Here is a 23,051-nt window from a genome sequence, read left to right on the forward strand (position 1 = left end):
TTTTTTAGTTTCACAGAAAATTGTGATAGATCCTAATAAAAATTAAGAGGTAGAATGGCCCCAAGGTTTTAATCAATAGGCTTTCCTCAATTTTCCACATGTGAATTCATAAAACTCATTTGGTGCAAATTAAAACAGACCATGGTTTTGTGAAACTACCCTGTTTGTAGTGCTTTACATGCAGAATCACATCTAACCTCACAATAGCCTTACTACACCAGTAACATCCCATTTTACACATGGTGAAACTGAGACCCAAGGAGATCGATTTTCCCAGGGCCGCACCACGGGGAGCAGCTGAAGCCAGGACTCTGAGATCCAAAGCTGATGCTTGTTCGCACGAGATGGCCTCAGTCTATTGCTGGGTTTTAGTGAAGATCCAGTTCACTGAAAATCTGGAAGGAAAGAGTGTGAGAACCACCACAGAGAGGGGACCATTGCATAGCAACCCTGTGCTTGAACCTGGTGAGGGTAGATAGGCTCCTAAAGTTTTCAAAGCACCATCCCTTAAAATAGCCTGAGACATGATGGCCAAACAGGTCTCCTGGAGAAGAAAAGCCCATCTTGCCACTGAATGCCTTTGCTGCGCTGTCCTTGAGAAAAGCATGTGCAGTTAGGGGAGGCTGAGCACCTGCAGCTTTTCTCAGCAGACACGCTACTTCATTCCACGTGCTCACCTCCAAGGTCAGGGAGCCACCATTTGTACGGAACTCATGAAATACCTATCTCCATATTTTTTCCACTCCAAAGCTCAGATTCAATCTAGGTTGAGGCAAGAGCAGTTTACTTGATTGGGAAATATGGCCTTCAGCTCCCCTGTATTAATCTCCTGGAAATTAATCACCTTGGTTAGAATCACCTTAGGTGCAAACATTTATAATGTCTACATTTGTCACTCTGAGAGAAACCGTGCCAATTACTATAAATCTCATGTCTTCTAAAGAATATTAGATATTTAATTAGATCTTGAAAACTCTCTCCACCTAGTACACTAAGGGTCTTCAGGTCCTCCTCCGAGGCTGCTAATTAAAGGAAGAACTCCTCCCTGAGTTGGCTGTGTGTACACCTTGGGCATCAGAAAATACCCATCAGAGTAACTACTAAGCCTGAGTATTGGACTGACTTGGGTAGGCACAAGAAGCAACAACAAAAGAAATTTAAATGCAGTCATTTGCCCACAAAGAACTTCCGAGCTTGTTGGCCATTTACTATTCAAATATTTCATAAATACTTATCAAGACAGAATAATGGCCCATAACGTCCACCTCTTAATGCCAAGAACCTGTGAATATGTTGAATTGCATGGCCCAAGGGAATTGAGATTACAGATGTAACTAAACATACTAATCCTCTGACTTTAAAATAGTGAGGTTAGCCTGGATTATTCCAGATGGCCCCATGTCATGACAAGGTTCCCTAACAGTGGAAGAGGGGGGCAGAAGAAGAGTCAGAGGAATATATAGGCAAGAAAGACAGACAGAAGGACAACACCGATTGCTTTGGGGATGGGGAAAGGGCACCATTAGCCAAGGAGAGCGGAGCCTGTACAAGATGGAAAGAGCAAGGGAAGGTTCCACCCACAGCCTCTGTCTGGAGCCTGCCAACACCTTGATTCTGGCCCACTGAGGCCCCTTCTGTGCTTCTGCCCTCCAGAACAGTAAGATGCTAAATTCACATTGTTTTAAGCCACAAAGTTTCTGTCAATTCGTTACAGCAATGATAGGAAACTAATACAAGCTTGTGTTTGATGCCTAATTAAGAGCTCAGTGCTCAGGTGAAGAAGACAGCCACTACCTGCACACTCTTGCAGTTCATAGTCTGGTGGTGCAGACAAGAGGGGAAAACAATCACAGGCTGTAATACAATGAAGAAAAACTAAAGAGGGGTTGAGCAAGAGACTAACAGAATGAGGAGGGACAGCAGTTATTGGGGGGATTTAGAAGAGAGTGATGGGAGATACCTCTGTAGATGTAACATCTCAACCTAAAGGAAGAGAAGAAGTTGAGAGGGAGAGAATTCCAGGTTGAGGGAACAGCATATATATGCAAAGTTCCTGAAATGGAAAAAAGCTCAACACATTCTGGACACTGATGACAACCCTGTGCGGTACAGGACAGGAGGCTGAAAAAGGGAAGTATGAGATGACACTGACCAGTGAGGAAAGGCCAGTCATGCTGGGCTTTGGAGCCAGTTTGTCTGCTAAGAGTTCCGGGTTTGAATGATTTTAAGTAGAAGACTGACGTGATGTTTTCAAATTTAAGAGGATCTCGTTTGCTGCTGTGCAGAGGAATAGACTTAAATGGAAGGATGCAGAGACACCAGGCTTTGCCATTCTCCATGTGGAGAACAGACAGTGGCCTAGACTTGGGTAGCAGCAATGGAGATGGAGATGGTCAGATTCAAGATGTATTTTGAAAACAGAATGACAGACTTGCTGATGGGATGCACATGAGAAGTAAAGGATAAGGGAAGTAGAGCACCTTTCTCTTATTAGTCTTTGTTGTCATCGCTCCTATTTTCTTAAGAGGAAAAAAAGAGGCTGGATGCCATCTATGTCTCATGCTCTCATCAGTTCTTGCATGTGCAGTTCGCTCTTGAACAACGCTGGTTTGAACTGCACAGGTCCACTTATACACAGGTTTTTTTCCAGTAAATATATGGAAAATTTTTTTGGAGATTGTGACAACTTGAAAAAACATTTTCCTTTCTCTAGCTTACTTTATTGTAAGAATACAGGATTCAATACATATAACATACAAAATATGTGTTAATTCACTGTTAAATGTTATCAGTAAGGCTTCCAGTCAAAAGTAGTCTATTAGTAGTTAAGTTCCAGGAAGACTCAAAAGTTATATGCAGACTTTGCACTGTGTAGGGGGGTCAGAGACCCTAACCCTCTCCGAGTCCTGATTATGATCTAGGTGCTGTTTGAGGTATTGGAGATATAGCAGCATACTCAACATAAACCCTTCTCCATTGCTGTTTCAATTTTAATGAACAAGTCAATGTAAACATGAATAATGAAACTTTAGGTAGTCAAGGCTATGAAAAAAGAATAAAGCAGGGCATTGCAACTTTAAGTAAGGCGGAAATCCTGGCTAACTCATGGAAACCATGAGTTCATTGTTTAGCCTAAGGAAGAGATAGGAAATAGAGATGTTAATTGTGTGGTTAAGATAATTAAACATAACTGCAAACAGGATCTGTCATGAGCCCTGAGCCAGATACCCCTTTTTCTGTCAAAAAGTGTTCCATGGTGCATCTTGAATTGAACCATAGAGGATGACTTTATTTCTGATAGAAGAAACTGAGCAGAGAGAAAGAGAGAGAGGGGAGGAGAAAGGGAGGGAAGGAATGGGGAGGTGCTTCCAGGCCTCAGGTGGCACCAGACTTGCCCAACCTGACCAGGACAACTGCATCACTGCACCTTTCTCAGTGATAGCTGGGTACCAATTTCCTTGATTTCCGCAAGAGGGAGGGTGGAGCAGGAAGTCTAATCAGGCTAACAGATTTACTTTACCAAACATGTCTGAACTATATGATTTGTGTAGAATATTTCAGTTCAGAATCCCCCTACAAAATAAAAATTTCCTTTTTATTCGTATCTTACTGAAATTGGTTTAAGATGGGAGAAACACTGCTCCCCAAACTAGAGGTGTACCAGCCAAAAACAACAAAGGTATGCAGGCAAAGTTAGGTAAAGTCTTTTGAAATTTCTCTGTGTTAAAAATAGAAGACTAGCAAAATGCTGAGCACATCACAAACACAAAAGATACGTTAGACTTTGGGCTTCCTGACGACAGGAACTGACTTAGCGGCATTCAGTTCAGGCCAGCCCGTGTACAGATAATGGGATAAAATAGATTAATTGGTATATTTGAGCAATAAATTAGTAAAATTATAAAGTGCTACTGTATAACTATTGCATACAAAAGTCTGTTCTGCTTCTTGGAGCAATTTCTGAGACATAGTCTTTAGCATAAAAGACTTACAGATCCAGGAAAAGACTTATGAAATAATAAACATTTATTAAGCAAATGCAGTCAAGTATAGAACACTATGCTAGATGAAGACAAGATCTACATCACATAACATTTGCCTTTCAAGAGGTTTCCGCACTGGAGAGAGACAGAAAAGATCGAAGAAAACATGAAAATGGTGATGGTGATTGATGGCAAGAAGGGTAAAGGAGAAAGAGGAGAAGGAGAATATCTGCCATTTATTGAAGTCTTACTGTTTGTTTAGATCTCGTGTAAATTGCTTTATGTTTATCATCACATTTAATCCACTCAACAGCCCCATGAAGAAATCACTGGTTTTATCCACATTTTACAGATGAGAAAACTAAGGAACTTGCTCCAAGTCACGCAGCCTACAGGTTGTGGAGCTGTAGTTCAAACCCCGTAGCCCATGTTTGAAAATCCTGTTCTGTGCTGCCTCTCTGCTGAGCACACAGTGAGGGGGCACTTGATCTACCTGAGAAAACATCAGTGAGTCTAGGTTGCAGCCTCATATTCCATACTAAACACACGAAAAGTCAGCAACTTTCCATCCTGCTAAATTGTGTAGGAAGACTACTATCCTCTAGCAGGAAGGGGAAAAAAGAAGAACTTTCTTTTAGACATTGTAATTAGTATAACTGTCATCATCAACATGTAGAGAGAAAATAATTTTAACGACAGCATGTTTGCAGCCTCCACTGATAAAACAAGAACTGGCTTGAACTTCAACCCATCAAAATGTTAGATTGTATTTATATCCAACATTTCATATTATATTTAAATATTAAATTATTCTGTTTAATTTAAATTATATTTCTGAAAAAAATGATATGGAGAAAAGTCCATGATAACATTATAAATGTTTAGTGATAAAAGTGGGATATAAAAATGTATATATTTCTATAGCATACTCCAATTTGGACATAGGACAATAACCTTTTTAAATATTATATGAGTTAAAATATATATATTTTAAAAACCCATAGAAAAATATAAACACTGTAGTGATTTTGGCATTATTTCTATTTTCTTCTTTAATTGTCTTCTATTTCCCAAGTTTTCTAGAGACATTTATAGTAGTCTTTCATCTGGAAAAGTTTAATTTCAGTCTACATGTTAGGCAGAAAGACAGATATGAGCAGCCAGGGAAAGGGAAGATAAGGTCCAAGGAAAACACGGCCCAGTTAAGGGGTCCCACTTGAAGACAACAATAGCTTTGGAAGGTGACAACTTCCTTGCCCATAGGGACCAGGTCAAACTGGTCCCAACCAGATCCTAATGCAGGCACAATCGAACAAAACTAAGAACTGCTCAAACCACACCTCATCATAATCTCATTAAAATAAAATTGGGGTTTGCTCCCCTCCCTGACCTCCATGGGATTTTCTGTGTGCATTTTGGGAGAAGACAAGCGCACCAAGACTAATAGGTGTACACCTAGAACTGTCAAATGACCTCATGCTGTCAAAGAGGCATCTCCTGGGCTAGGACATGATAAATAGACCATCCCCTAAAAGGAGGCCCACTCCTCCCTTGGAATGTATTCAAATAAAACTTTGGTTCTGCTGTGCTATTATGTCTCTGCCTTTCAATTCTTTGTTTCACCAGGGATAAGAACAAATTTGACCCATAACACACACATACACACACACACACACACATTATTAAAAAATCAAATAAAAATTATACTGATGTTATTCACAGGTTATCCCTAAATTTATAGAAGTCTATTTGATATATTGAAGAATCTAGAAAGAGCAAGGATAATATTTCTTCCTGATTTATTAAATTTAATCCATAACTTTACTAAGATGATAACAGACTATTTTCCTAGTTTCAAGAGAGTGTGAAACAGACTTTTCTTCTCTGCATAAATGACCTTTACCTGGAGTCAAAGACTCAAACACAATGGGAAAAAATGCAAACACACTTTAAGTCCTCTCATTTCTCCAGAAATCCAGTGCAAAAGAGGAGCAAAAAGGGGAAATGGGAGTTACAGTTTCTCACTACTCCAGACAGGATCACATGTGCCAGAGGTGGAGAGGGGACTCTGGCCCTTGGTTAGATGGTGTAGCTCAGCAGGGAAGGGTGTTCCCAGCATGGGGCAAACCTCCTATGAAACTGGTGACACTAAAATAAGTCAAGGGAAAGGGTAGGGGGGAGAAACTGTTTTTATTGCTCACAGCTTGCTCAAATTCACTAGCTAGGCCTGACCCTGTCCATCTCTTCCAGCCCCTCTCATGCTCTGACGCCACGGCGTGTTCTCTATTTCCCACGCGCCCCTTCCAGGAGGAACTCCATTGGCAGGTCCTTGGTGACTGGCAGATGCCAAACCAATAATGTACCAGGAACAGAGGCGAGGAGAGAATGGCCTTTACTTCTCCACCCCTTGCCCTGGAGGCTGTCGGAAGGCTGCAGCGGTAAACACCTATTGGTATTTAAATGGACTAAGGCCAGGCAGGAGATTCTGGAAATTCTGCTATTTACCCCACAGATGGACCCCCCCAAATCCATGGCCAAAGGGGTCAGGCAGATCACCTACTCCTTCATCCTAATGAAGCAAGATGGACTTATCCTCATGATTCATGAACATTGCCTAACATTTAGTATATTCTGTGCTTTGAGTGTAAAAATTAATAAAGGGAAACGTCACTGACATGGTGTCCAAGAGCTTGCAGAGGAAGCTCTCACGCCCACATCTCCTCATAAATCTCAGCACTCACATGAAGAGAGAGACCATGCCACACTGTTTTCCCTACTTAACTCCCCAACAGGAAGGAAGATTTCTGCCTTCTGTCTCCCAGCAATAGCCCAGGCAATGAGAGACTGTCACCACTGAGCCAATGAGAAGCAATAACATATGGAACTCCCAGTTCCCTCCAGTGGACTCTGCTTAGAACAGCCCTCCCAACTCTGCCGCTCCCTCTGTAAAAGGGCACTCCTCTGCTTGCTCTGCAGACGTGCCTATGGTTTTGCCATTGTTTGCATGTCCTGGATTCTCTGCTATTCCCAAATAAACCCATTTTTGCTGATAAAATAGCTGTTTTATTTTTAAAGTTAATGCAAGAAAAATGGAAAGGAGTATTACAAGTCTGGGGAGAGGAAATCCCGGGGCAAAATACCTCTAAAAAACAAAATCAATCAAAGGGAGAAATAAAGTTTAAAACCCGTTTATTGCTTACAAAACTACAGTCCGGCCCATCTCTCTCTCCCACTCCAGTAGCAGCAAAACTGTCCCTCCCCTCCCCTCTCAGGTACAGATAAGCCCTTCTTGCCCAGGTAATTACCCACATGGAGATGAACTTCTCTCCACCCCTGAGGAATGATGCAAATGCACTAAAACCATACTTCTTTCCACCTCTGAATGCCTATTGATATGCAGATGTACTAAAGCCAGGCAAGATATTCTGGAAATATTACAATTTTACCCACAGGCCACCCCTTCAGAAATCTCACCTTACAATTTACTTATTCCCCCTCTTCTAACCAATCTAGTAACATAGAATAGCAACAACAATAAAAACTTGATAATCCTCAAGCCAGATGATTCAGCCTATGCAGATTAAGTAAATGTAATGTACTTTACAGCACAATCTCTCACTAAGCACAAAATATGTTTCTACACATGTTTACTCATTCCTAACAACCATGCTAGATTGCTCACAAAACTTTTACCAAACATTAGACAAAGTCAAGCCTCTTTAAGCACTTTTTTCTTGACAACAGCAATATAATCATGACAATTCTCAAGCCAGAGGATTCAAATAGGTTCAAAGTCCCATGCAGATTAAGTCCAAAGCTCATCCATTCTATCCATAATGCAGCAGCTCCAGCCAGGGGGTACATCCAGGACACAAGGACTGTGGAAGCAAATAACTGTGATTGTGGGGGGCCACTTTGCTGTTATTCCAGGAATACACCAGAGACCAGCTTCCAGGCCTTTTCCCCAAGGTGCCAGAAGGACCAGCCATCGCCAGTCCATGTGTTGAAATGTCCAGGGCCACGTCCATTTTACTCCCAATCGCTGCACCCATCCTTGCAACACATGTCCAATAAAGTGGGTGCCTGGATCACTCTCACTCACCAGCGACCGGCCATAGGCCGCAGAGAGATGCTCTAGGCCCCTCTCGGTGGTTTGCTGATCTGTACAACGTGTAGGGCACTCCTTCTGGGATTGGCTGACTTCTTCAAAGGTCAATGGCAAGCCCCACCCTTCAGTGGCAGCAGCGAGGTATCTCCAGCCTCTGGTGTCACATTCTAATCTCAAAATGTAGTCTGCAACAGAACTACCTGAGAATATTTTTAATTTAATAATTTTGAGGTTCCTGAACCATAAAACCTAAGATCCTATTCACCTGGTCTAGAGCAGGGCTCTGGAATTTGCATTTTAACATCACCACACACTTAGGTACGCTATAGCCAACAAAAACAATGTGTGCTACAATTGTAAGCCATATTTGTAACTAAATTTTCTAGTAGGCACATTTTTAAAATAGTGATATCAGTTGTGATGGGTAAATGACAAGGGAGAGAGTTATGTATACTATGTATATTATGCACTTGCCCCTCCACTTCTAGAGGGAGCAGGCGTGAACACTGGGGCATAAAAGAATGCCTGATCTTAGGCCTCAATCCCAAATAACATGATAAAAATCCTCCCCCAGATATGCATGATCTTTGAAAAAAGAAACAAGCCCAAATGCAATCATTTGCCCCCCAAACCAAGACTTAATACATTGTTTCAACCTATTCCAGAAATGTGACATTTTAACAGTTAGTCAGAGATTTTCTGGTCAGCACAGATGAGGTAATCTGTCACAGGAGCCCTCCCCACCCACCAAAAGAAAATGAGGTAAACTGTATGATACAACTACTTAAGGGAGGGTGACCTTGCCTGAAACAATCTTTTCTTATCTTTTGCTTAACACTCTTGCCCCGCCCTCCTGCCTATGAAAGTTTTCCATTTCGTACAACTCCTGGATGTATCTCTCTACTTGCTGGATGGGAGGCTGCCCGATTCATGAATTGTTTCATAAAGCCAATTAGATCTTCAAATTTATTCAGTTGAAGTTTTTTTTTAACAATTCCTGCATGGTTTCCAAACTGCTTTTCCGTATGTTCCCTCATTTGGTATTCTCCACACCCTCGGAAGTCAGACATTTCGGATAAAGGGTAAAAAATGTTTCACAGAGGTTAAATGATTTTCCTAAAGTCATGCAGTGTTAATGGCTTTCAAAACTAGGATTAGAACCTACAGTTCTCAGGGCTCCTAGCAGGGTCTCGAGCCATAGTGCCTGGCAAACCTCCTGGTCTCCGTTTTGAAAAGATTTCTGAAACAGGTAAAATGAACACTTTGCTCAGCAGCTCATCAGTATGATAAGCTCTCAACCAAGCACACAGGAAGTTCTTGGAACAGCTTAAGGAGTTGGTCACCATTACTTCTCTTGACTTTAAGGACTCACCAAAGCCTTGCTGGTTCTGAAGGACGCATGGCTTAAGGCCCTTTTCTTCTAACACATCTGACGACTGACGCTGCATTAAAAGGAAACCAAAGCTTCAGGCTCCATAATTTAACGAAAGGCCAGTGGACAAACACACGAGGACCAAGCTTTCAGGCCTCCAGGTAACATGATCAGGTAACACTTCCCTCCAGGAACATCAGCTTGAGAAGCTTCCCAAATGCGCAGCATGAGAAAGATTATTAAAGTGGTTCTTTTTAAGATGACTTTTTAATTGCAAAAGAATACTATCCCAGCATCTCTGCTTCACTGAGTTTAGGGAAATATTTAGAAAGTGTTTGTGTGTCCTAAGAGAAAGGCTGGTACATAATTGCCAATTATTACCGCTTCTGCAGGTCATGCTGACAAGATTATCTCCCAGCAGGCTGACAATCAGAAATCTGCTTCTAATCTGGGGTTTTTTCACAGCTGGTAACCTTTTTCTGTATTCCTGGATAGAATGGAAATTAGCATTGTACGCCTACTCCTTTAGCTTTCATGCACCGTTTATCATATCAAAGCCCATTGGTCTGTGTGCCAGCCTAGCCAAATTAGGTAAACAGAGTTCTAGAAGGAAGCGACAGATGTAAGCTAGGCAAGTAATCACAAAACACTAAGCTTCACTGCAGCAGCTGCCACATAAACACAGTTTTAAAAAATATGGCAGCTAAGAGGCAGTTTAAGGAGAGAATCTTCTGCTTATAATTCTTAGTTTGAAACGGAGGTGTGAATTTCCAATTCCTTCATATGGTTGAAAAAACCCTGTAGATCTTGCCCTGCCCACCTCTCTGAGTTCCCTTCTCCCCTCCAGCCCTTCCATGCCCGCAGGGTGCCAGACCCAGGGCTAAGTGTATTCCAAACATTGCTTCAGTTAACCCTCAAAACAACCCTTTGAGTCAAATATAACTATTGCCACTGTTTTCAGAGGAAATTACAATTCAAAGTTAAGCAATCTGCCCAAGGTCACACAGCTAGAAAGGGGCAGAGCTCCCTGAATGGAGACAGGCCACACTGTGTTTGGGTCTAGGGACTGTTAAAGGAAGAGTTATTCTGACATTTGGTAAAATGGTAAGGAACACTTTATCCACGGTTATTATGATAGTGTCAAGACTATTGCAATAGGGGAGAAAGATCAGGTTCACCTCTGAGTACAGCAGAGACAACTGGGGTTTTAAAGATATGAGCTATGAGAGGGTCAGTGGATGGGAAAGTACTAAAGGAAACATCAGGGTAGGGGGATTCCTGCCAAAGGCAGGTCAAGGACTTACAGATCAAAGGTGAGGGATGAGAAACTTGATCGGATATCAACATGGAGGAGGGGATGCCCACTAAACTGACTTAGCAGAATTGTTGGTACAACTGGGCTGGGCAGGCTGAAGACAGGACAGGGGCCGAGGCTGAGGCTTGGTAGAAAAGAGCTCCAAGGAGCCTGACTAAACTTTGGCCAAGGGGAGGGTCTTTGTCAGGCTGTTGATGGGAACAGAGTAGGCAGCTCCTACGCTCACGGAGTACAGAGTCTGGAGTCAGATAAAACGACAGTCCTACAGTCTGTGATGTCACAGCAGTTCAAGCGGGCCAGGCCCCTCCCTTGGGTTTCCTTTCCTTTCATCAGTACTTGACCAGGATGGCAGAAGGTGGGGTGGTGGACACAGAGAGGGGGAGTAATTAGAGGAGATGTGACAGCCTGTGTGAGCAGGTGAGTTTCAGGACCTGCCAAGCAGAGTCCACTCACTCCTGGAAAGAGTGAGTCAGCCAGCCCAAGGCTGGGTTTGGGGCTCAGATCCATATCCCATGGTGTTTAGCCCTTTCTCCACGGCTGTCTTGACCTGGGTGCATCTTTGATCCATAATGTACCGCTGATATTTGGACAGCACCTTGACTTTGCTCCTTCTGATAGTTAGCTCCAAGAGTAGGGAGACTCGGGAGACCATTTCCTGCCTGATTATACTGGATCCTTCTCAGTCCCACATTCTGTGTTCCAGAGAAACCCACATCCCAGCCTGAAGGGTACGGCGAGCACGCAGACGACACAGATACTTGGATGTTCACTCGCTCAGCCAACACTTACTGAGCATCCAGCGAATGACAGGACTGGTGCTAAGTGCCAGCAAGACAAGAGAGGATGGAGACATTTCTTCAAGCTCAGCAGTTAGCATGGCGCACCGTGTGTTTAGACATCTACATAAGAGTCATGCTACAAGCTGAGACTTGCAAAGCTTCATAGGGGAACATAATAATGACCATCATTTAGGGAATACTTACTGTATGCCCACAAATGTTCTAAGAATTTTATGCATATTAACAACACACCATAACCCTAAGAGATAGATGCTGTTTATTAGGCTCCCTTTCAAAGGAGGCTTAGGGAGACCATCTTGTCCAAAGTCACAAAGCAGTGAAGTAGTGGAGTCAGTACTGAAATTCAAAACCACATACACACCACAATGGGTGTACTGCTTCCAGGGTAGTATGTGGGCATTCAGATCTGGGAAGTTCACTTCCACCTGGGTATCAGAGGATCACGAAAACCCATTCGATATGACAATAGAAACAGACTAGGCCTGCACTTGGTAGACACCAGGGAACCTGAGCCATTACTGGTGGCAACTGAGTTCTCAAACACTCTTATAGTGCAGGAAAACCCTTGCCTTGCCTGAGGGTTTCAGCCCTGAGCAAGTTCACTGTGGATTCAGTGAGACCAGAAACATAATGGGACATTCTTGGGGTAAAATGATTTATACCAGGCTTTATTCTCCCCGTGGTAAGTCGAGCACTAGAATCACGTCTGCATCCAGCAGTCAGCAGGTCTGTAATCCACCTCCTTCTCTGCCTCTGCGCAGAGCCCTGGGTGGAGATCTTTATAAAGTGACTCAGTCAATAATAGCTTGTTGCTTAGGGTGTGGAAGCAGTAGCCCAGCAGTAGGCCAGTTACATCATCAGGTGATGATCCTGGTGACAGGAACTTCATTTTCCCCACGACCCTTCTCTGTCCTCCAGTGCAATGCTTCTCAGGCCTCACTGGGAATACAACTCACGTAGGAATCTTGATAAAATTGGATGCAGTAGGACTGGGATGGGGCCTGAGACTCTGCATGTCCAACAAGCTCCAGGTGATGCAGATGCTGCTAATCCAGAGGTTCCGTTTGGACAAACAAGGTGCTGGGGCAGAGGCTGTCAAAGTGTGGTTCCTAGAGCAGCAGGGGAGCAGCTGTCCCCTAAGTGCTTGTTAGAAATGCAAATTTTCAGGTCCCAGATTTCATAAAAATCAATAATTTTTATGAGCCCTGAAACTGAGCTGTGTGTGTCCTGGACCAAGTGAATCAGTAAGTCCAGGCTGGAGCCCAGCAAACTCTATTTAACAAGATTTCCAGGTGAAACATTCTCACTGGAGTTTGAGAACCACTGCTCTGGACAGCAAGCGGTATATTCTTCTCTGCTCTTCTCATTGACATTTTTTTTGTGTGTGCTGGATACTCTGTGTCACCACCAGATGAAGGAAGAAGTCCTAATGTACTTGCTGCATTCATGAGGGGGTCAATGCAGAACCCTTCCAGACAAACCGATCTCACCTTCTCGGAGATGGCAAATTGTGTGGGAGCATTCTTAACACCACAGGCCAGACCCCAGATTCTTCTTTATCCAGATCCATCTTTACCTGAATTATATAGCTGTCAAATATTCACATACACACACACACACAATTTTTTTTGCATATGTAAGCTTTATACTACTTGACAGATTTGTGGCGAGATACACACTTAGCTATAAGGAACATTTCTAAGATCTAAGTTTAACAACAGCATAATAGAAATGAAAACTCAACATGCAGCATTACAGAAAAAAACTTTCTGATTAACATGATCTCAGTCATTTGTCAGATGAAAAGTAATAAATTCTCAATAAGAGTGCAAGCAAGGTTATTATCATAATTTTTATGAGCCCTGAAATTGAGCTGTGTATTTCCACTCTAGTCAAATTTGCCTCTGGATACTGAGAATCTGTATTAGTCAAGACAGACTGGGCTAAGTAATAAATAAAACAAATTTTCAGTGGCTTGTCTTTCATGCTTACATGACATGTACAGCATAGGATGTATGTGTGCACATGTGCGTGTGTGTGTGTGTGTGTGTGTGTGTGTGTGGTGGGAGTGGGGGCTAGTGGGGAGGACTACTCTGCTCCACCTAGTCACTCACAACCTCAGGCTGTCAGAGCTCTATCATCTTGGTACACTTCTACCTTAACCTGCAGCAGCAGGATATTTGTGCAGGGCAGAAACTGGAGACTTAAGCCAAGGCTTTTTCACATTCTCAGCTGAAACTGATGCACATCATTGCCACTCTTGTTTCACTGGCCAGAACAAATCTTGGGACTTTGCCTAGACTTTGTGACTAGCTGCTAGAGAAGTTGGGAAATCATCTCCTATACATCCAGGAAGAGAGAACTACAATTGGTAAACAGTAGGTATGTCTGCACCTGCAGCTGAAATATGTTGCATGTGAAATCCTCATAAGCAATTGAATCCCTATGATAAAGTATAAACATGGGCAACAATCAACTCAGTAAGATCTCTATAAATCAATAAGTGCAACCCTGCCATTTATGAAGAATTTATTATGAGCCAGGCATTGACTATCTGTCTTTACATTTACCATTTCAATTGATACGAAAATACTCTGTGAGGTGGTCCCATTATTTATTTAGCCAGTGTAAACCTCTAGCCATTCTGAGAAGCAGGATTTGAACCCAGTTCCATCTGACTCCAGAACCCATGTGCCATACTCTTGGGTAATAATGCCAGTCTCCCCCCATTTCTTCAAAGCCTCTCTGGTTACATGTTAGACTATGTAGTTACTTAAATCAAATCCAACTAGGGATGGACCTCCACCTCTGTAAAGTCTCCTCTAGCACACTGGATGGAGTCCAGGACTGCAGCCAGGGAGGACTTTGCAAAGTCAGGTCCCTGAAAACATCATCAGTTATGCACATACCTGTATGGTTCAGGGGCTAGCACAGCCTTATGACTTAAATGCTGATCTACTCACTTTCTTTTCTGTCTTTTGAGAGAAATGGGGGCCCTAGTCCTCCCCAGATGCTATAAGAGCCCATCATCTGTGGACAGACAATGGATACACGATTTTACAAGCTGGAAACATTTAGCAGGATGTCGACGTGGAATGGAAAAGAAAGGGGGAGTCTTGTTATCCCCCCTCGACTACTTGGAAGTTCAAAGATAAACTTAAATGCACTGAACATCTTGCCACCCTGCCCCCAGCCTCTGCTACAATTTCCTCCCCCGTCCCATGTATACGATTCATGTTATCCAGTCATCTTCAGTTTTAATATGAGGCAAACTGCCTTAAGCCATCTTGTTAATAAGCAGGGTTTACATTACAAATAATGGACATCTGAATACATATATGTATATACACATATACCTGTAGATATGTATATATTTGCAGTAGTCATATGGACACTTACATAAATAGCCATAAAAAGTATAAAAACCATGTACAAAAGGAGCAAACTGTCACAGAGTGGATATCCACACTGGTGTGAAACGGCTGTTATTTGAATCCCAGCTCCGTCTACACCTGCTCTATGACACTCACTTGTTTATCTGCCCTCTTCCACGATGCTCAGCATTCGGGTATCACGAGGAGTGTTAAACTCCGGGTGACATTAGTAAGGGGTGAGGGAAGTTCAATGAGCAGCCCCTGGGCTGCCCTGGAGGAGGAGGAGGCTCTGAGGGACACCTGTCACCTATATTAAACAGGATGTACATTTTCATATCTAGGCAGCTTCAGAGGAAGGCTCATGTGGTAGAAACTATAAACATCTCATTTCCCATGAAGCTTCACCAACGAGTCTGCTTAGCTACCCAGCCTCTATTTGGGAGAACAAAGTGTTACTTTTAACTATGAAGAAAGACAAACAACATTAAAAGAAACACGTTCCACTTTTTATCCCTGCCTCTAAAGTACATCTGTACTCTGAAGGACAAAGCAGTATGAAAAGACAGCCCACAGACAACGCCTCTTCCCTGAAAGGTGACTTACCTCCTCAGCGAATGCTCTGCTGAGACATGTTTATAAGGATGGTCTCCTCTGAGGGCCCCTGGCTGGGCACGTTTAATGCTGTGTATTTTGCTTGCATGTGGATAAACTGAAACAAGTTCATTTTGAATGTACAATGTTGCAAAATCTTATAAAAACAAATACCATGCATGTATCAGGTGTAAAGGATGGATTGGATAAGGCACCAATATATTTTGATATGTTATACATATATATATATATATACTTGTATTATATATAAATATATCAATTTTTTTTTGTATTTATATCAATAGATGGGGCTGGTAACCTAGCAGAATTCCAGAAAATGGAGAGTGGCTCACTCCCCACACAGCTTCTGCCCCAAGAGGGAAGGGGACAGGGAGGCCCCTCCAACATCTCTCCCTGATTAGAAGTTGCTCTTGTAAAGTGAGCTGACTTCTCTCTCCCTCCCGCCCTCCCTATCTCTTCCTCTCTCCCTCTCTCTTCATTGACTGGGTTTAATGTACCTTTGCAGTGCTGTCTGCCACTACTGAGTTCCCATCCTTTCTTCAACCCAAGCCAGCTTCTCCACCACTCTCTGAGTGCTTTTATTCTTGCGTGCCTCCTTCCTTCTGGAGGAACTGTGAAACTGTACCCCACAAAGTTAATTCAAGCCGAACTTGTAGTTTGAAGGAAACAGAGAGAACAATAGTAACAAAACGTGTCCAGCTTATTTTTTCAGAGCCAATAGGAACTCAGAGAGCTGTCAGAAGCTGCACCTGTGCCGGAAACCAGCTGGGATTGGACTGGGAGGCACGCACAGGACCAGTTCCAGATGTCCTCGATGCACCTGTCCCCGTGACCATACTAAAATCTCCGCTGCTGGCTTGGGTTTAGCTGCCATCTTTAGAGCACATGGTGTATAAAGTAGCCTGTTAACTTTCTATAACATTCAGTGTGGGCAGGCATAAGAGCATAGTCCTGTCCCAACTCTGTTCATTTCCTGTTACTTTCACTAGCCTTGCTAAATATATATAAACTCTACTGAATAGGCATAAACCTTCTTATAAATTCTGTGCTCCCTCCAAGGCCAGGGAGACAGATTTTGAGCTTTGCCTCCTTTCCCCTCATTGGTCAGCTTCACCATAAATCCTTTTCCTTTTGCAAAAACTGGTGTCCCCAGTTAGGACGGCCAACATCCAAAAGACAAGCAACAACAAATGCTGGTGAGGATGTGGGAAAGGGAAGCCCTCCTACACATTGGTAGGAATGTAAATTAATTTAAACATTGTGGAAAGCAATGTGGAGCTTCCTCAAAAAACTAAAAATAGAAATACCATTTGACCTGGGAATTCCACTCTTAGGAATTTACCTGAAGAAAACAAGATCACAGATTCAAAAAGACATATGCACCCCTATGTTTACTGCAGCACTATTTACAATAGCCAAGAAATGGAAGCAACCTAAGTGTCCATCAGTAGATGAATGGATAAAGAAGATGGTACATGTACACAATGGAATACTCTTCAGGCATAAGAAGAAAACAAATCCTATCATTTGAACAACACAGATGGAGCTAGAGGGTATTCTGCTCAGTGAAATAAGCCAGGTGAAGAAAGACAAATACCAAATTTCACTCATCTGTGGAGTATAACAACAAAGCAAAGACTGAAGGAACAAAACAGCAGCAGACTCACAGAACCCAAGAATGGACTAGTGGTTACCAAAGGGAAAGGGTTTGGGGAGGGATAAGGGAATTACGGGTATTATCATTAGCACACATAATATGAGGGGCGGGTACAGGGAAGGCAGGATAGCACAGAGAAGACAAGTAATGACTCTATAGCATCTTACTATGCTAATGGATAGTGCCTGTTATGGGTTATGTGGTGGGGAATTGATAATAGGGGGGGAATGTTGTATCAATGTTGCTCATGTGAAACCTGAGCATAAGATTGTATATCAATGATACCTTAATAAAAAACAAGGAAACAAAAAAACAGGTGTCCCATGTCTGGCTTATGGAGCATTAGACAGTGGATCCTTGTCAAGTTAGAACTGTCAACTTCACTCAAGCCCATCAAAATCCTTCCTGTCCTTCAAAGCCTAGTTGAAATATTTTCTTCATTTCCCTGTTTAGTCACAAACTATGTATTGATGACCTGGGGTGCTGAGGCAATGGTGGTAGGAAAGAGATGCATTGCTCCCTGCCTCCTGGAATTCAGATTTGGGGCAGAAAATTAAGAAAAACTAAACATGTATTTTCTAGTGATGAGCACTATGAAGAAAAGTAAAGCAGGTTAAAAGAATAAGGAATACGCAGGGTTTTAGACACTCCTGTGGGCAGCGATACCAGGCTCCCACAAAATTTTCCTTTAAACCCCCCAGGGAATAACTTATCCTGCCCCTCTATCCCCACCCATCCCTCTAACATAGCACCACCCAAAGTGACTTCAACAGAACACGGGTTCAGATCCATGTGAGTGGGTACTATGGGGGCAAAAAGAACTCTGTGGCCAAGTACATCAGAGGACAGTTGAGTTAAACAAAATAAAGCACATTTTTTTTACAGCTGGACTTTTTGGAAACTTTGCCATGTTAATCAGATTGTATATCTGCAAGACAGCATTTCGAATGCAGTCTTCCCAAAATGTTTTTGACCACAGTGCCCTTCTACAGGGCACTTCACAGGTCTGAGGTTGCTGGGAACATGGGAAATACTGTATTTCCGCTTCTAGAATATTAACTCTTTAATAATAGGTATGACATCTGATTGTTGGTACCAACACATCACACAGCTGAGGCTGTGCAGTAGGCATAAATAAATAAGCACGTCTGTGGCTAATAGCCTACTGTCTTGGGTAAATCTAAAGGCCTGATTCAAATCTCTCACTAATGTGCTAGGAGAAGCCTGCTGGGGAGAATATGAGCCTACTTTTTTTTTAAGAAAAGAATTAATGATGCTTTTAGCCTTCTTCTTCCCAAGATACCTTGGGAAGAAACCTCTAGGAATTTTCCCCAAAGCATGTGTCTTACTAGAACACAGGGTACCCTTTGTGGAGGACGCAAGCTGATTATTTCCAAGAAGACTGTAGGATGAAAGGAAATTCAGAATTTACAACCCTCAGACTGTGCTAATATGGTGGCCACTAGTCACATGTGACTATAAACTTCCTAAAAGTAAATAAAATTTAAAATTTAGTTACTCAGTCTCACAAACTCCATTTCAAGCATTCAACAGGCACATTTAGTTCATGGCCACTGTCTTACAGAACAGAGAAGAGAACATTCCCATCATTGCAGAAGGTTCTAGAAGTACAATCTTCTACCATCAGATCCTAGAAATAACTCCAGAAGAGTTCATGTTCTTTTCTGGCTTCCATTGAAGACCTCAGGCAATGACCAGCACCCTCCCTCCCCAAAAGGACCACTGAGTGGCTGTTTTAAGACAGTCAGCATAGGGCAAACAGGAAACCAGAGGCTAGCAGCAAATGGACACCCTCCTTCTCAAGGGTTTGTCCATCTGTCTCTTTGCCCATCCAAGGGTGTTATTATTATTCCAGATATACCAGAAGAGGCTACACACCAGAATGTGTCATTCCTCTGAGCAGAGCACAGATAGCATGGTTTTCACTGAGATATAAGGGATGGGTTGGATAAGACACCAAAGTAGGGGAATGGCAGAGTCTGGATTTGGGGACAGACAGGAGTTTCCATCTCCCATCCTCAACTGCAAAAGCAAAAGAGTATAACCAGGATTGAGCTATGAGCTCCTGCTGGGCAAATCCAGTGCTAAGAAGTGAATTCCCTGCAGATCAGACTCATGTTTCTCCCACAGACACTGAGCTTCCCACATGCACTGGAAAATCTTAAGCCAATTTCATAACTAATTCCCCAGCTAATTGAGACCAGACTGCTCCTCATTGTGTGGCATGGTCACGCCATTACGTGCATCCTAGGCCGAGCCTTCATTTAGAGTACAAATCTCCCAGCACAGTTGTTACTGGTAATTAAGCCTACTTGATTGTTCCATTATGCAAAGATTACATGACAGTAAAGGAATCAGACATAACTAACCTTTATTTCATTTCTAAAAGTGCACAGAAATGAGAACCAACATTGGTATAAAATACATGAATGATGCATGCCCATCAGTTTTTGTCAGTTTTTGGCAGGCCTCGCTCATGAAAACTCAGAGATTTAAGGCATCTTAATATGCAAGCATATATCTGTTTTACTGTTACCCAATGAAAATTAAACATGGATGAAAAATGCCATGAATTAATTTGAAAAAATCACATTTGCAGTGCCTGGAAATAAATTACCAGCAATTTACATTTTTGTCATCCAGGTCAATTCAAGGAGCATTTTCCCTCTAATTCCTGTGTAACCTTTAGTTCCCAGTCCACACCTGCTGCCAGAAATTCAGGGCTGTCTCAGGTCACTGACCTCTTGGCTCAGGTGCCTATCCAGACATCCTAGGTCTGGCTGATGTCCACTCTTACTTTTTTTCAGATTTAAGTTCCATGTCTCCCCACTTCAAAGTGTAGACGTAACAGAATCACCCAAGGGTGTGGCTGCAAATGCAGATGCTCGGGTCTCACCTGAGTCAGTCCGCCCAAGGCTGCAGCCTAAGAACCTACACATTGAATCAGCACCAGGAGATTGCTGGGCAGACTAAAGTCACCACCGTATTGGATACCAAACGCTCAAGAGCAAAGACCAACTGTCATGTATCTCTCTCCAACATCCAACTTCATGCCCAGCCAAGAACAGGCACTCAACCTGAGAAAATGCTGAACCAGACTCACAAGCTCTTTTCTTTTCAGTGGGGTCTTTGTTAAAAAAAAAGCAAGGACTACCTCAAGGGCATCTGTCCATTCCAGTCAACTTTCTAAAAACAATCCATTCAACTTTCCTGGAGCCCCTCCCGAGACAGACCTGCTGGAGTTGCCAGCTCTCAAGATCAGAAAGGAAGACTGTTCCAGTGCTACCAGGAGTGGCACCTCCTGGCACTGGTGGCCACTATCTGTCCTTCCCACTGGGGCTGCCACATCGAGTGCTAAAAAGAGGTGGCCTTCGTTTCTTCACACCAGACATCTCCCTTTGGAGCACTCAAACCAGAGTCTGCAACCTTTATAGCAGAATCCCCTAGGCGCCTCCTTGGAAATGCATGTGCCTCAGTGAACGTCTACCCTGAGATAAGTACCTGCTGCGCAGGACCCGGGGCCCTGAGTTGTCTACTCAGCATCCTCACCCCCAGACGATTTTGATGCTGAGGACCCTGACCCATTCGTAGACAAATCCCCATTTAAACCTAGTCCTTTCTCAACTTCCTCTCCAAAAGGAGGGAAGGCTGTGCCTGCTAAACTCACCCTGATGGGAGGGAGGGGGAGAGGGCGGAGTTCATGGAGGAAGGGGCAGGCAGTCGGCAGCAACAGGGGGAAGTTTCTGCTTTTCAAATACCCAACCCAGCAAGTGCAACTGTTAGACTCTGATGGGTAGTGGGACTTAGTCTGAAAGCCCTCCCCTGAGACTTCCCTCCAAGAGTCTAGAGACCTTCCTGCACATTGAAGGAGCGGAGGAAACTCCCATTCCTTGAGCACTATTTTCCTAGAACAAGAATGCCAAGTGCTCAACATTCCTGACTATCTTTCTTCTCTCCACAGCCCACCTAGACCCCACTGCCTACTTCAAGGCTAAATGAATCACCTGCCTGCTGCTCCTCCCTCCCCAGATCACTCGGCCCCTCTCCAGCATTGAGCACTTACCTGGCATTAAAGCTAATTGTTTGCCTACGTCTTTTCCCCAGGCATCCTTTGCTCCTGAAGGCTGGTTGCTATTTTCTTATCTTTGTACCACACAGGCCTGCCCAAGAGGAGCTGCTCAAACGAGGGTGCCAGGTGGGTACGCTGCAGATAAGCTCCACTCTGACCCCCTGGGATGTGCTTTGAGAGAACCGCACTTTGAGGTGGTGTCTTTGCCTGAGCCTTTTTTACAGTTACTCGTCAACACATTTCCAGAATTATGTGACTACCAACAAATCTGTGTGCAAACGCTTCAGGAACAAGTCATTTCCCCTAAAAGACATTTCCCATGCACTGTGAAGCCTGTGTTGTTTTGCAGATATGGAGGTGTATACACGTGTGACACCTATGTACATGTAGCATGTACGTGTATGTACTATATATATATATATATACATGCATTTCACCTTGTGATGTTCCCTGCGCTATGGCTTCCAGCCTACAAAAGCCGTAAAAGCAAAGTATTTTAACAGCAGTGATGTTGAAAGAAGACACTGTGAATACTCTCTTGGGACACAGCACAAGATGCTGTTTTTCACATTAAAGCAATCCAACCCCTGCCACACTCCGATGTCAGTGGTTATGGAAATTTTGCAAGGTTTAAAGCATCCTTTATCCAGCACCAACCTGCTTCCACAGAGCTCTTCTGGAAAACCCAAACCTGTTATTCTTCTCCCGTTAGGAAGAAGATGACCCGTCATCTTGCTTTGGCTTCCAACGCCCTTTCAGCTGTTCCCAGGGCTCTACTCTGCAAAATGCCCATTTTCTTCTGGCCAGGCTATACTAACAGCCCCTCTGAACAAGACTCTTCACTCAAACTTGGTTTCTGCTGTTCCCTCTGCCCAGAATGCCATCTTCACCACCTTGGCCTTTTAAAATCCCACCTATCCCTCAAATCCCACTGGAGCGCCAGCTGCAGCTCAGCGGATGGGATTGAAACCTGGCTCCACCACTTACCTGCTGTGGGACCATGGGCAAGGCACTCAACCACTCGGAGCCTCTTTGCTCATCTTCAAAATGAGGATTCAAAGGACACCTGAAAGAAGAGAAAGTAAAATCCTCAGACAGCGATTTTTCAGCCCCCAACTTAATCTGACTACTGTCCGTTCCCATCTCCTACAGAACTGAGGGCGCCCTGTGCCTTACTAGAGCTGATTCACCTCCAATACACTAGGAGGTCTCAGAGGCCAGGGGGTGGCAACTGAGACATGCCTAGCACGGAGTAGCTGTATCCTGGGCATTGGATGAGGAGTTCATATATCTCCTTCTCATTCGCAATCCCATCCACATAATTCATAGGTCAGTTGCTTCGGAGAGGTAGTGCCTAAATACAGGAACTCAGAGGTCAGAACGATTGACTTTGAATCTGAGCTGTAGGACCTTAAGCAAGACATTTTCTGTTTCCTGATCTGGAAAGTGAGGATGGTAATGTCTCTGCTTCATGGGGTTGCTCAGAAGATTAAGTGCACTAATGTAGGTGAAGTGCCATTATCATTATTAGGATGTCCTCAAGCTTTGGAATCGAACTTTCCCAGCCTCAGCAAGGACTGGCCAGGAGAACATCTGAACTCGGTGGTTTTAAAGGTGTCAACCGTTCATGGGCTCTGGGTAATTTAGTTTTTGTGTTTCCTTCCTCTATAAAATAATAATAAAATGAATATTTTATGACTGCATTGGTATAAACATGAATATAATTCAGGCTGAATTCAT

General features: G+C 43.3%; 1 long non-coding RNA gene across 3 annotated transcripts in view; it reads right to left on the reverse strand.

Moving 5' to 3' along the window:
• The window catches only part of LOC118924482 (uncharacterized), a 201,661-nt gene that overhangs the window by 177,061 nt on the left and 1,549 nt on the right, over positions 1–23,051 (reverse strand). For 2 of the 3 annotated variants that reach the window (XR_005029620.2, XR_005029618.2), the window contains exon 2: positions 22,299–22,377. This is a non-coding gene — a long non-coding RNA (uncharacterized LOC118924482). Of the gene's footprint in view, positions 1–22,291; positions 22,378–23,051 lie in introns of all 3 variants that reach the window. The other variant, XR_008993962.1, reaches the window with a different exon arrangement.

This window comes from Manis pentadactyla, chromosome 15, assembly GCF_030020395.1.
Source record: "Manis pentadactyla isolate mManPen7 chromosome 15, mManPen7.hap1, whole genome shotgun sequence".
Lineage (NCBI taxonomy): Eukaryota > Metazoa > Chordata > Mammalia > Pholidota > Manidae > Manis > Manis pentadactyla.